We start from the raw sequence: 15,157 nt of genomic DNA, 5'->3' as shown, positions 1-15,157 counted from the left end.
TAAACAATCACAAAATTACGAAGCATACAAGAGAAAGAATTCAATTAATTTCTTGGGGAAAACCACAACTAAAATACCCTGCTATCTGTATATTTCATTAGTCAGAAAATATGAGAAGATTACAATGCTTTTCTTAAGCCCAAGCAACCTCTATACTATCTCTATCTGTCTTACAACTTCTTAGACAAGCCTAGGCCAATACTGTAACACCTTCCTCCCACATCCACCCAAGTAACCATGCCAACCGAGGTAGAAATGAGACGAGACCCTACTATGATCATATTCAATCTCCTATGTGACCTTAAGGAAGTGGAATTGATGGAACATCACACACAATCATCCAACATCATCAATAGAACCCTCAGGAGACAGGTCAACCACCCAGGCAGCCTAGCATTGGGTCCCACTACTGTTCTAGATCTCTTTTTCCATAGTCACTCTCATGCTATGGGAAAGGGAGTGACCAACAACCCAAAGTCGCTCTCACAGGCTTACCTGCCAATGACCAGCGACCAAAATTGCCAGTTTTTTGCTAGCGACCTTAGGATTTAAGCCACTATTTTAGGCCTGGAGCCCAGGCAATTGCCCAAAATGGGGTGATAGCTTGAAATTAATAAAAATACAGGGAAACAATGATGCAAAAGTAATAAGTCGAACAACACTTTATCAGACCACTATTAGCCATGCTAGGAATTTCGTCAAACATATCATCAACATGTAACCTACAAGTATAAACAACATAATTAAGTGTAGGGCTGTCATACCTATCTAAGAATTTCTATGAACCATTGTTCCCTCATGTTGTTACTGCATTGTTATCTACTAGGTCACAGAAACATTATCCATTCATGTACAAGTAAAAACATGTTAAGAGCCATACATAGATGTTGTCATAAAATTTACATATAACCAGCATAATTGGAATAGAAATACCTTAAACATATCAGCGATCAAAATCCACATATACATCAATACATTTTCACATGAAAATCAAGGAAATGAATTTCTCATTAATGAATGTAATGAACCAACCAGAGATGGGACTACCACATTCCACTCGACCATAGATTGGCTGAACCAAGTCTATTCCAAGCATGAATGTGGGACTCAAACCAAAAGAACCAACCAGGGCATACCGAGGCTAAACCACCTCACCCTCATCAATATAAACCAGGGCTTACCATAATCCATCCCGAATCACTAGGCCAACACAATGAACGCATCATAATAGACTTTACCATGATCTCCACCCGATCACTAGGCCAAACAAGCATGGATGCCACCAGATTTCTCTACCTACACCATAAGGAATTTTTCTATCTCCTAGTCTCTCAGGTGTTATCGCAATCCAAACCCAGAACACTAGGCCCTAAACTGAGACTCACTCTCTAGACTTTACCACATATCCCAAACCTGGGATTACTAGGCCCAACGAAGAGCAAACCACCTATTGGCTTTACCGTATATCCTGCAATTCACCGGAAAGGATTCCTAGGTTATCCGAGGCAACGCAAAATCCATCTTAACCGCAACTCATAGTCCGACTCAGGGGTTACTAGGCCATGTGATCGACCATTTTGGAGGTCCACCTCACTCAACTTTGAATCCATCATGTAATCCATCTCAACTAAAACATGAGAACCCCATCACACCATGGCTATCTGGAAATGGCAAGGCTAGGCTGAAAACACTTTCACACCTGGAAAACCCATGCCATGATAGAAAAGAACCACATGCAATACCATGCATTCCAATTCTAGAAAGGAAAATACACATGCAAGTCGATACCTACAATGAAGCCTACGTGATCTTTGCTTCCTCTTTCCTTCTTTGCCTTTCCTACTCCAATGCCAAAATGCTCCAAGAAAACTCTAAGTGCCCAAGAGTATGAGAGAGAGAGAGAATAATGAGAGACCTCCAAAACTCAACTGACAAAATGTTACCAACTGATCCTCATAAGCCTTTTTATGAATGAGGCCTCTATTTTCTTCATTTTCCATTATTTTCCTTCAATTTCCTCCTCACATGCAACCTGTGACCTTTCACCTCCCTTTTCTCCTAATTTCTGTTATTTTTATAAATAAATGTGCCAAAAATGTCATTTTTCCTTTCCAAATCCTTAGCCATTTCATTTGCCAGTTTCCTTAGCCATAAACAACCAAATGAACACCTCGTAGGATGTCTTTCCCAACATTCAGCTTGGAATAAGTGTCACATCAACCATGGTTTTATTGTTTTTAACTTTTATTACATGGAATGTTCACCAAGGTTGTTACAGAACCCTCCCCCTCGAGGGACACCATCCTCTGTGTTCAATCACACATATACCTCAGCAACCTGCTGGAAGAAGACATACTGCTCACGGAGCTTTATAACACAACTCATTACGGTATTTACAATGCTCATCCTAATGAGTGTCAATCCACATCACATCATAGCATCATGATAATATAGCCACATGATAGCATAGTAACATGACAACATAATCATAATAACATGACACCCATACCACATAATGGAGCTTTATAACATAGCTCATGGCCGTATTTACGTCCATATACATGTGTACATATAGCAACATTACCACAAATATATACAACATATATCAAATCATATACCAAAACATATGTTAAAAAATATACTAAACAACATATCTAACCATATACCAAAACACCATATCAAAACATACACCAAACCACCATATTAAAGCATATACCAAACCACCATACCGAAGCTGCTTTGCCTCAACTGACAAACAAGGAAGGATACATAGCCTGCATCTAATCTGCCATCTCCCATGTAGCTTCATTGGGCCCAAAGTGCTTCCATTGCACTTTAAATTGCTCGATTGCTCGGTTCCAGAGCATGAGCACCTTTTTCTACAATATACACTGAGGCTTCGACTTGAATTCTCCATCTGGTTCAACCTGCAATACAGACTAGTCAATCACATGATCAACATCCTTAACATACTTCTTAAGAAAAGATACATGGAAAACATCATGGACTTTCACTATCGGAGGCAGTGCAAGTCAATAAGCTATTGGCCTAATTATCTCAATGACACTAAAGGGTCCACAAAACCATGGTCACAGCTTATCACATGATACAATCCACAAGGAGCTCTTCTTCGGTTTGATTTGCAAGTACACCTATTCCCCAACCTGTAACTCCTTGAAAAAACTATTCCGATCTGCATATCTTTTTTGCCTATCCTGTGCTACCTTTAGATTCTTCTTTATAACACGCATTTCCTGTTCCATGTCTGCCAACATATCTGGTCCAATCAATACCTTGTTAACCAGATCTCTCCAATTGATAGGAGTGTTACAAATATGCCCATAGAATGCCTCAAAAGGACTCATCTTCAATGAATCTTGATACCCGTTGTTGTATGCGAACTCTACCAAGGGGAGATACTCTTCCCACTTCCGTTGCTGATGCATCACATACATCCTCAACATGTCCTCCAATATGTCTGTCCATCTATCTATGGATGATATGTTGTGTTGAAGGCCAAATCTGTGCCCAAACCTGCAAATAACTCCTTCCAAAACTTGGAAGTGAAATTTTCATCCCTATCTGACGCAATAATCTTTGGAACACCATGCAATCGAAACACATCTTTGATGAATACTTATGCTACATCACTGGTTAAGAATGTAGACTTCACCGGGATGAAGTGTGCAACCTTTGTTAACCTGTCCACAATGACCATAATTGAATCATGGAAATGACCTCCCATTTCCATTCGGGAATCACAATCGGCTAGAGCAGTCTACCTTTATGTTTACACTCTGATTTCACTCGTTGACAGTTGAAACACTTCGCCACAAACTCTACTACATCCCTCTTCACATTTAGCCAATAGTAGAATCTCTTCATCGTTTTCAGTGTCTTCTGGTATCCTAGGTGACCTGAATAAGGTTTCGCATGAAACTCACTCAAGATCACCTTCTTGAGCTCATTGTTATCTAATACATATATCTTGTGTTGAAACCTGACCAATCCATCTGTTGTAAGACAATAATCCATACGTTGTGCACCTGTACCTATACTTGTACCTACATTTGTACCTATACTAGTACCCTGCTGCAACCTGCGTACAATCTCCATATACTTGACATCCTACTGACCTACCTACAAGATCCTATCCTGTAAGTTTGTCCCATAAGAGCTCATAGATGCCAAGTGATTTACCCATACCCATCTGTTGAGAGCATCTACCACCCTGTTATCCTTACCTTTGATGTACCTAATATCGAAATCAAACTCACTGATCATGGCCAACCATCTAGCTTGCCTGGTGTTCAGATTCAACTGATCAAGAAAATACCTCAACCCAATATTGTGACTCCTCAATACAAACCTTCTGCCAAGTAGATCGTGTCTCCACATCTTCAATGCATGTATGATCGCTGCTAGCTGAAGATCATGTGTCAAGTAGTTTTTCTCATGCTTGCTTATTTTCTGGGACTCATAACATACCGCCTGTCGATCCTCATAAAGGCTTCACCAAGCCCTCTCTTGCAAGAATCCGTGCATACCACAAACTCTTTTTCCGAATCCACAATCTATAGCACTGGTGCATGTGTCAACAACTTCTTAAGTTGCTAAAAGCTAGCCTCACACTCCTTTGTCCATTCAAACTTCTTACCTTTCCTTTGCAATGATGTTATAGGATAGGAAATTTTTGAGAAGTTCTTGATAAACCTCTTGTCATATCCTGCCAAACTCGTGAAAGATCTCACCTCATCCACGCTCTTAGGAGCTACCCATTCCATGATGGCTTTTTTCTTCTCTGGATTTACTACAATTCCTTCCTTGGAGACAACATGCCCTAAGTAGTGTACCTCAGTCTAAAAGAAACTACACTTGCTGAGCTTAACATACAAATGATGCTCCCTCAACAACCTCAACACTACTTCTAAATGCTCGGCATTCTCTTCCTCTTTTTTATAATATACTAGTATATCATCAATGAACACAATAACAAATTTATGCAAATATGGATGCAACACACTATTCATCAAGCACATGAATGTATTTGGAGCATTAGTTAAGCCAAATGGAACAACAACAAACTCATAATGCCCATACCTGGTCTTGAACACAGTATTGTAAATGTCCTCCTCTTTGATGCGTACTTGATGGTATCTATATCTCAAGTCAATCTTCAAGAACACTATTTCTCCCTTCAACTAATCAAACAAGTCATCAATCCTCGACAAAGGGTACCTGTTCTTAATAGCCACTTTATTCAACTACCTGTAGTCAATGCATAATTTGAGAGTTCCATCTTTCTTCTTCACAAACAAGACTAGTGCACCCCAAGGTGATACACTCGACATAATATATCCCTTGTCCAACATTTCCTTCAACTGTAGCTTTAACTCAACCAACTCAGGTGCGCTCATCTTGTAAGGTGCTTTTGATCTTGGAGTTTCCCTTGACACTAACTCAATATAAAAGGCTACCTCCTTGTGAGGTGGAAACTCTGTAATGTCCTCAGGAAATACATCCTGAAACTAATGCAAAACTGGGTACTTTCTCAACACATCTACATCCTCAATCTCCTTACCATTACCACTAGAAGTGTGTACTGCAAACAACATACACCCTTTCTTGTGGCTACACTTTTCTTGCATAGTTTTCAACATCCTAACTGATGTGGCTTTCTTCTTAACCTGTAAGACTCTTGGTTCTCCATTATCATCAACACACTTAATATCTTTCACATAATAGTTTACCTTGGTTCTATGAAGATACAACCAGTCCATGCCCAAAAAAATATTGTATGATCCCAACGGTAATAAATTTAGATGTGTTGTGGTAATCAGACCACTCAAATAAAATACGCAAGCTCTTACCCAATGGTGAACTCACTTCTTTGTACCTGTAGCCAACTACACTAACCAAGAATCTGCATGCAATTCCTTACTCAAACCACACTTATCTACCAAGTTAGTAGTAACATAACTATAATTAGATCTAGGGTCAATCAAAAGAGAAATAACTTGATCACAATGATAGATGCCTAATGTTCTGCTTGTCTGTTATCCACTGCTGCATAGATACGAGGAATGCTCTACCCAACATCCCCAATAGTTTATGCCTCCTACACACTATATATCTGAGGCTTACCACCCTAATTCTGTGGACAATCTCTCTTAAGGTGTTCCTTGCCACATGTCCAACATTCCAACAGACGAGTACGAACAACTCTATGTTGCTACTACGACTCATGTCCCTGTCTAGCTACATTAAATCTCTTTTGCGGTGCCACATTCTCTTTCGCATCTGCATTTTGAGGCATTGTCGTCTTAGGCTACGACTTACCTTTACCTTTTTCTTTTCCCTTCCATCCTTGCTGAGATTCATTCTTACGCTTTGATTTTTCATAGCAATGCTTCAATTTCCCAATAACTTCCTCAAGTGACCGAGGCTCATCATACTCAATCCAATATCTAAATTATACTGGCAACCATTGACAAACCATTGAAATTTAACTTTCTCATCAGTAAGATACAATTCATACCTCAATAGCTCCAAAAACTTTGTCATGTACTCTTCGTCTGTCATTCATCCCATATTTAGCTCATAGAACTTTTTAGCCTTACTGTCGTAGTACCTTTCTGACAAGTAATTCTTCCTGAAAATTCTTTTGAACTCCTGCTAACTCAAGTCATCTATCCTGATGTCTTTGACCCGCTTAACATCTTCCCACTAAATGTCTTCTTTACCTTTTAAGATGAACATCACTACTATGGCCTTCATGTTATCTCTGTAATGATGAAAATCAAAAAATTTGTTCATCCCAAGTATCCAGGCCTCTGCATCCTCCGACTTCTCTATATCTCCATCAAAATTAGGTGGCTTCCCTTTATTAAACTCATCTGGTAAGTATCCCCTATCATTCCTCCTATAAGGATGATAGTGATGACGATCATGATGTCTATCAAAACCAAAACTAGAATAGTACCTGCATCCATCGCCTTTCCTATCCAGAGTATCCAATAACCCACCATCTCTCATTGTATCAGATCTATCTGACCTGTGTCTACTAGTAGACCTATTGCCATATGCCCCATTAGTTCTATCCTCATGTCCATGGATGATCTGAAGTGGCCCTTGCTGTTGCAAGTCTGACAAACTCTAAAGAAGTATAGCATTAACCTTTGCTTGTTTCTTTTGTGCCTATGTGATCTGGTTATTATCTACTTTACAAATACTTATCTCTTCCTTCAAACTTCTCAATGTGTCTTCCCAATCAGAAGAGTGCCCCACACCACGCTGCTTATCTGATGCATAAGGAGATTCTATGTAGTCTACCACCTTGCTAGCCATTTGATCTCTTTCCTACAATGCATAATATGTCAGATAAACGAAACAATAATAAATCAACATACCTTAGTATAGTTCAGGGAGGATACCTCATCTCTAAGATCATCAAATCAACATGATACATGTATAAAATAATCATAATAGCATATATACATTCACAATGACCAAAATTTACAGTTTTGTCCCAGCGACCTCGGAATTTAAGCCACTTTTTCAGGCCCAAATCTCAGGCCACTACCCAGAAGGGAGTGATATATTGAAATCAGTAAAATACAGGGAAACAATGATGAAAAAGCAATAAGTCAAACAAGACCTTTATCAGACCCCTACTAGCCATGCCAGGCATTTCATAAAACATATAATCAACATGTAACCTATCGATGTAAACACCATAATTAAGTGTAGGTATCTCATACTTATCTGGGAATCACTATGAATCATTGTTCCCTCATTTCATTTGCGCTGCATTGTCATCTATTAGGTCATAAACACATTATCCATTCATGTACAAGTAAAAACATACTGAGAGCCATACATATTTGTTGTCATAAAATATACATATAACCAACATAATAGAAAAAAAATACCATAAACATATTAGCCATCAAAATCCACATATACATCAATACATTTGCACATGAAAATCAAGGAAATGAATTTCTCATTAATGAATGAAATGAACCAACTGGAGATGGGACTACCACATTCCCCCCGACCATAGATTGGATGAGCCAAGTCTCTCTTCAGCCAATCACCCTCATGCCATATTCCAAGAATGAATGTGGGACTTAAACCAAAAGAACCAACCATGGCATACCAAGGCTAAACCACCTCACCCTCATTGATAGAAACCAAGATTTAACGCAATCCATCCTAAATCACTAGGCCAACATAATGAACACATCATAATAGGATTCACTGTGATCTCCACCTCATCACTAGGCCAAACAAGCATGGATTCCACCAGATTTCTCCACCTACACCCTAAGGAATTTTCCTGTATCCTAGTCTCTCACGCTTTACCACAAACCAAACCTGGATCACTAGGCCCTAAAATGAGACCCATTCTACAGGATTTACCGCATATCCCAAACTTGGGATTACTAGGCCCAACGAAGAGAAAACCACCTCTTGGCTTTACCGTATATCTTGCCATTCACTGGCAAGGATTCCTAGGTCATCTGAGGAAACAAAAATCCAACTTTACTGCAACCCACAGTCCAGCTCAGGGGTTACTAGGCAATGTGTTCTATCATTTTCGAGATCCACCTCAGTCAAATTTGAATCCATTAGGAAATCCATCTCAAGAAAAACATGAGAACCCCATCATACCATGGCTATCCGAAAATGGAAATGATAGGCTGAAAACATCATCACACCTGGAAAACCCATGCCATGATATAAACGAACCACATGCAATACAATGCATGCCAAATATATCAAGGAAAATACATATGCAAGTTGATACCTGCAATGAAGCCTATTGTAGCTACTTGATCCTTCTTTTCCTTGCTTAATCTTTGCTTCCTCTTTCCTTCTTTTCCATTCCTGCTCCAATGCCAAAATGCTCTAAGAAAATTATAAGTGTCTAAGAGTATGAGAGAGAGAGAGAATAATGGGAGAGCTCCAAAAATCAACTGCCAAAAATTTACCAATTGATTCTTAGAAGCCTTTTTATGAATGAGGCCTTTATTTTCTTTATTTTCCATTATTTTCCTTCAATTTCCTCCTCACATGCAACCTGTGACCTTTCACCTCCCTTTTCTCCTAATTTCCATTATTTTCATAAATAAATGTGCCAAAAATGCAATGTTCCTTTCCAAATCCGTAGCCATTTCCTTTGCCAATTTCCTTAGCCATAAACAACCAAATGTACACCCCCTCAGATGCCTTGCCCAACATTCATCTTGGAATAAGTGTCTCATCAACCATGGTTATTGTTTTTAACTTCTATTACATGGAATTTTCACCAAGGTTGTTACAAATACTTAACCAAATTTTTGTTTTCCCAAGTCCCTATTTCCTTGCGATGTTTCCTTGGGGATTACCCCTATTAATTAGGGAAATTTCTCAATTGGAATTGTCCAATCCTCATAGACCTTCCTCTAACTGCATGCACCAACTGTATAATTCAGATGATTATTGATTATACAACTGATAGTACACTGTCCCTGAACTCCAATCTCAACTGAGTAACTCTCATATCTGACATGTATGAGTTATTTATGAGTCAATCATTAGTTAACTTATTGAACACATGAGGGAGAACCCCACTGTCTAACCTCCTACTAGTTCCTCCATCAGTTGGAACTAGTTTAATTGAATTTAACTCGGTTAAATTGAGTTCATTAATTACACCTCAAAATAAACCCAACCAGGGATCCTATAATGTAGGGGACACTCTACATGACTCTAGTTAGACCCTCAACTGAAATTAACTAAACCAACTAAGTCAATTTAACTTAGTTAACTCGTACAAGTTTTCTTGTGACGTGGAATTACAATTTTATTCCTAATTTAATTCAAGGAAAAAATTAAATTAGGATTTTCTTGTTGCATTTGCAACACTCCCTCTCAACAAGAAAGGGATTATCAGATACCCCAATCCTACCTCTATGGAGCTCGAATTTGCCTCTTGAAAGTGCCTAAGTCAAGATGTATGCATCTTGTTCCTCTATAGGAATGTACTCCAACAACATGATTCTACTCTACACACAATCTCATAGATGGTGATACCCGGGTGTCGATATGTTTGGACCAATCATGAAAATTTGGATTATCGGAGACTTTTATACAACTTTGATTGTCACCATAATTCACTGTAGGATCCATCTGTTGACAAAATAACCCAACAAGGATATTACTCATCCATATAGCCTTACAAGTTGATTGACTAGCATCCATGTACTCTGTTTTTTCTGAACTGAGTGCAACTAATCTCTACTTCCTGTTGTACCAAGAAACTATTGCTGACCCAATATTGAAGATCCCCCCTTATGTGCTCTCCCTATTGAATGGACTCCTTACCTAATCTGTATTGGTGAAGCCTTGAAGCTTCAATCCCTCTATCTATTTGTACCAAAGACCAAACTCAGTGGTTCCTCTGAGGTATCTCAACATATGTTTAGTTGCCTTCCAATAAAGTTTGGTTGGCTTAACCATTTCTAGACTAAGTTCGTTAACTACAAAAAATATGTTCGGCCATGTGTTCACCAATTACATAAGTGAACCCACAAGCTACCTGTAAATAGTAGCCTCCACTATTTCACCAGAAGTAGCATCTTCCTTCCTCCAATTCCTTGCTATAGGAGTCTCCATTGGTTTGTTGCTCCCCTTGTGGAACTTCTTCAGTATCTCGTTGGCATACTTTCCCTGAGAGACAAACAATTCCTCATCTCCTTGCCATACTTCCATACTAAGGTAATAATGGATGAGCCCCAGGTCCTTCATCTTGAGTTCTCTTGCAAGATCCTCTTTGTAATATTTTACCAATTTCTCATCACCTATTACAATTAAATCATTGACATATAATACTATAATCAACAATTTACCTTCAACCACAATATGGTAAAGGTTTGCATCTGCTTCACTTTTGGTGAATCATAACCTGGTGAAATAACTATCAATCTTGGTGTACCAAGCATGGGGTGCTTGTTTCAATCCATACAACACTTTCTTGAGTCTGCACATATGTGAGACTCTGTTGAAGGTCTCAAATCCTTCCGGATGCTCAATGTTCACCTCTTCCTCAATCACTTTGTTGGGGAATTTTGCTTCACATCCATCTGATGTATCTTCCATCCCATCTATGCTAAAAGTGCTAGAATAGATATGATTGAAGAGTACCTTTCTACTGGAGCAAAGGTCTCCTTGTAATCAACTCTCTCGACCTGAGAGAACCCTTTGGTGACAAATTTTCCCTTTTGTTTCTCCACACTCTCATCTTCTCCTTGATTTACCTTATAAATCCATCTAGAACTCACCTTTGACTTGTCTACCGGTCTTGAGATAACTTCCCAAATACTGTTTCTGATAATGGAGTCATACTCCTCTACCATGGAATCAACCCATACTGGTTTTTTCACTACTTCCTTGAATTAGGATGGCTCAATCTCTACACTTTCACTCATCAGAGCAATGTAGCTAGTGTACAAATCTGGTGACCTCCTATGCCTGCGCTATGATGTGGGTGCTCCCACATTCTCTCTAACATCATGCATCAAACTATCAACCTCTCTGGTGTGCTTCCATCCATCTCTGGATGTATCTACATGAGTGGGTTCTTCCACTCTCTGCTCCTCTGCATGTGGTTGCTCCACATCATAGTGAGGTTCTTCCTTTAGAGCTAAAAGATCCTCATCTGCATGCAACTGAAGTTCCCTTTGAAGGGAACATCTCATGGCCTTCTCTTCATCGAACTTCACATCTCTATAAAGCACTGTCATTCTATGAGATGGCAGGTACACCCAATAGTTGTGGTGTGTATTAGTGTACCCCATAAATATGCTCAACTTAGCTATTGGCTCTAGATTTGTTCTTGCATCCTTGGTACCATGACAGTAAAATTATGAACCAAATATCATGAAGTGTGCCACATCTAGTTTCTTACCTGAAAAAACTTCTTTTGGTGTACTCATCCCCTGAATCCGATGAGGACTCATGTCCTGCACATATACAGTTGTGTTGCATGCTTCAACCCACAAGTGCAACGGTAGGCCCTGATCATGTAACATTTCCCATGCAGCTCCCACAATAATTTTGTTTTTCCTTTTAGCCACCCCATTCTATTGTGGGTTATGGGGTTCTATTAACTCTCGTCAAATTCCTTCTAATACACAAAAGTTATTGAATTCATTTGACACATATTCTCCACCGTTATCTCTCCTTAGAGCCTTCACTTTCTTGCTAGTGTCTTTCTCAACAAGTGCTTTAAATTCACAAAATTTAGAGAACGTTTGATATTTCTTCTCCATGAAGAAAATCCAACACTTATGTGAGAAATCATCTACAAATATTACAAAATATTTGTGCTTGGCTGTGGAGGCTTTTGAGAACGATCCACACACATCTGAGTGAACTCTTTCAAGGATCACTTGCGCTTGACTTTCCTTATCATGAAAGGTGGCTTTGGTGTACTTCCCCATTGTACACCCTTTGCATGTATCTCTCTACTCTAGTGCACTCGTGGGAAGTCCTGTAGAAATTTGTTACATGGTCTTCAAAGCTCTGTGGTGCAAGTGACCCAATCTTTTATGCCGCAATTAACTAATGTCTCGGCTCTGCACCTTCTCTACTTTTGTGCTCAAAGCAACATCATCTTTTGCTTCCAATTTGTAGAGGTTTTTCACTCAAACCTCAATCTGATGCACTTGTCCTGAGGCTATGTGATGAAGGAAATCATTTCCTTTTCTAAATATCACATCGTAGCCATGGTCCTTCAACATAGCAACTGAAACTAAATTCTTCTTCAGACCCAAAACATACATGACATCTTTCAATGTTAGCGGAGAAATAGACTCCCTTTGAAAAGTAACAGTACCGACGTCGATCGTGCTATACCTTCCATCATCTACCATTTCAATGTGCATCTGGAGGTCCTTCTCTTCTAAGTCAGTAAAAAAATCTTTGTTGTCGATCATATGGGATGAGGCTCAACTATCTAGATAGAACACACTACCCATCACTGATGTCACCATGCAAGAAATGCGGGTGAAATCCAACTCGAATTTTGAAGTAAGAGCTTCACTTGCCACTCTTATTAAGCACTTCTTTCCGACCTTCTTATGCGGACACTTCATGTCATGGTGTCCATCTTATGTAACTAACTCACAAAATATAAGAAACGATAGATCAAAGACTTCAAAATCAACCTCTTCGAGGGGGAAACCTCCTTTACATTACACAAATGAACAATTATTGGACGATACAAATGACAAAACCTCTTTTCTATATATAGGGGTCTAATGGGTCACAATATAATCAAAGCCGACATGGCAATAATAATATAAGAGCACAACAATAATAATAGTAGGCTTCTATGGGGCACAATAATAACAAGATGGGGACAATAGTGGCAAAATAATAGCAAGAAGGGCTACGATGATAATAGTAATGGGGGAATCACTAGTATTATAGGGACCTAACATGCCCCTCTCCTTCAAAAAAGTGTTTTCCTCGATGCTTGAGTAGTTCTCGATGCTTCTGTATAAAATTCTCACCCTCCCATGTGGAATCTTCAGCGCGTAAGTTCTACCACTTGATGAGATACTCCGAAATTGATTGATTTCATAATTGTTGAGTTCTTGTTTTTGTGACTGATTCAGGTTCCAATATGATTTTTCCTTCCTAGTCAAGTTCTGGAAATATTTTTTGAACTAGGAGTTTGTCACCTATAACCTTCTTTAAGCATGAAACATGGAAAAATAGGCGCACTCGGGAAGTTGCAAGAAGATCCAATTTGTATGCCACGTTACCAATCTTTTACAATACCTTGTACATACCATAATACTTTGGTGATAATTTATTATCCTTCTTATCTTGCTTGAGGGAAATTTTTTTATATGGTTGTAGCAGTAGGAATACCCAGTCACCTACATCAAAACTTCTTTCGTTGTGATGTTGATCTGCTAGTTGTTTCATTCTATTTTGCACCAAAGCGAGATTATCCTTTAAGAGTTGGATAACTTCTTGTTGATTCTCTATGTGATCTTCCACTGCTTGAACCTTAGAATTTTCTCTTAAATATGATGTGATGGATGGTGCATGATATCCATAAAGTTCCATAAATGGGGCCGTTTTCGCTAGAGTATGGAAGGAAGTGTTATACCACCATTGAGCCAGAGGCAACCATTTGACCCATTGTGTGTGTTTATTAGATAAAAAGAAATGAATATATCCTTCCAAACATTTGTTTACTATCTTAGTGTGCCCATTAGATTGAGGATGATAAGATGATCTATGAGCTAACTGAGTACCAAGACAAGAAAATAATCTTGTCCAAAAATTTCCAGTGAAACTGGGATCTCTGTCGCTTACAATAATCTTTGGGTTTCCATGTAGCTTTTGAATTGTTTCCATAAATGCAGTAGAAGGTGCATTGGTAAGGCCAAAAGGCATGACCAAAAATTCATAATGACCCTCATGAGTTCTAAATGCTGTTTTTGGAATGTCTTTAGTCTTCATTTTGATTTGATGATATCCTAAATGAAGATCCAACTTGGTGAAGTAAATTGATCCATGCAATTCATCAATGGCAAGAATGGGAAATTTATCTTTAATAGTGAGCTTGTTGAGCTCCATATAATACAAACACATGTGCCATGAAGCATCCTTCTTGTGCACCAATACTACTGGAGTAGATAAGGAACTTTAACTAGGTTGAATTATATTGGCCTCTAGCAATTCTGCAACCATACGTTCAATTTCGCTCTTTTGGGAATAGGGATATCTGTAAGGTCTGATGTTTGGAGGAACACTTCTTGGAATCAAACAAAAACAATGATCATGATCACGAATAGGTGGGAGACCTTTGAGAGTCTCAAATACCTCAGAATGATTGTCCAACACTTTTTGGAGATCTGGACAAATAGATGATTTCGATGTTGGAACATCTAGCAAACATGATTTTGCAATTGCTCCTAATTGTTATTTCTTTAGAAGCTTTGTCATTCCGTTAGAGATGATTATATTTCCTGATTTCCCTGTGATACCCCTTAATTCAACTTCCTTTCCTTCCGAAAAAAATTTCATGAAAAGTTCTTGAAAATTAAAAGCTATTGCACCCAAGGATTGTAGCCATTGGACTCCTAGTACA

Source organism: Pinus tabuliformis, chromosome 5_1 (assembly GCF_031772625.1).
Source record: "Pinus tabuliformis cultivar Carrire ecotype Pingquan chromosome 5_1, CPIR1, whole genome shotgun sequence".
In the NCBI taxonomy this organism is placed as follows: Eukaryota; Viridiplantae; Streptophyta; class Pinopsida; order Pinales; family Pinaceae; genus Pinus; species Pinus tabuliformis.
This window is presented reverse-complemented; position numbering follows the sequence as displayed.